Here is a 1,113-nt window from a genome sequence, read left to right on the forward strand (position 1 = left end):
TTTCTATTTTCCCTGGCAATATGAGCTGGTTTGATTACAGTAGCAGATCATCACTGTAAGCACATGAATGAATAAATGATCAGAAAAACTATTCATTAGTGGGTTTTTTAATGTCTTTATTAGTTTTCCTCCTCAGAACAAGTTTTAGATAATACTCTACCACAGAGTCTGGAGATAATTTCTAGAAACTACAACATTGGAAAGAGGGTGGGGAAATTTGTAGGTCAGCATTTTATGGTTTAAGATCATTTGCTTATGAGATGAAATTTGAACACAGAAATGTGAAGTTAAGAACATGTTTTATTTTGATTTGTGCTCCGCTAAACGTCCATGCTTTAACTAACTTTATGGGACCCTTCGTACTAATAAAATGTTGCCATACTCTTCATTACATATCATGTAATTATTGGGATTAACGGGATACTCTAAGCTGTTCTGACTGCTCCTTCACTTTGCCTGGTTTGGATGGAAATAGAGACCCGACTACAGTTGAGGGACAAAATTGTCATGTCAGGACGCATTCATTGCAGAGGGACATAAGAAATTTGAACCTTAAAATGTGGGTTAAATCAATGTCCGTTTTATTTTCTTTGGGAGGCAATACATTATTTTAGGGCGTCATCTAATACCACCAATCTAGATACACAAGTGCTGAAGAGGTTCTTCAGAATTTTGATGCTGTTGACATCATCTCCACCTGGTGCCACATCATAGTTGTGACCATGATTTTGGTCGCCAATGTAGATGCAGATTTAGCTAAAGAGGAAAATAAAGTCTAAGGTACGCAGAGGTACAACGTGTTCTTTAAATTGTACAATTTCAAGTTTTTTTCTAAAACCACAACATGACCCAAGTTTGAGAATCATTTGTCTTAAGCTACAAAGAGGTTTGTTTAAGACTTAAAAGAATATGTTGGTTTGAATATCAATTTGGTTTCTGAGAGAACCGGCAACCTCTGTCTGTGTGGCGTAAATTGGAACAAGATTTACGCCACAAAAAAGTGATGATCATCACTTTAAAAAAAAAAAAAGAAGAAGCAATGAAAGCATCAAAGCTGAAGTGACCTGGCGGAAGAACGTAACCGGCAATAAGAAGCATAGAGTCGCTGCTGCA

The sequence above is a fragment of the Poecilia formosa genome, unplaced genomic scaffold (genome assembly GCF_000485575.1).
Source record: "Poecilia formosa unplaced genomic scaffold, Poecilia_formosa-5.1.2 Scaffold14, whole genome shotgun sequence".
Lineage (NCBI taxonomy): Eukaryota > Metazoa > Chordata > Actinopteri > Cyprinodontiformes > Poeciliidae > Poecilia > Poecilia formosa.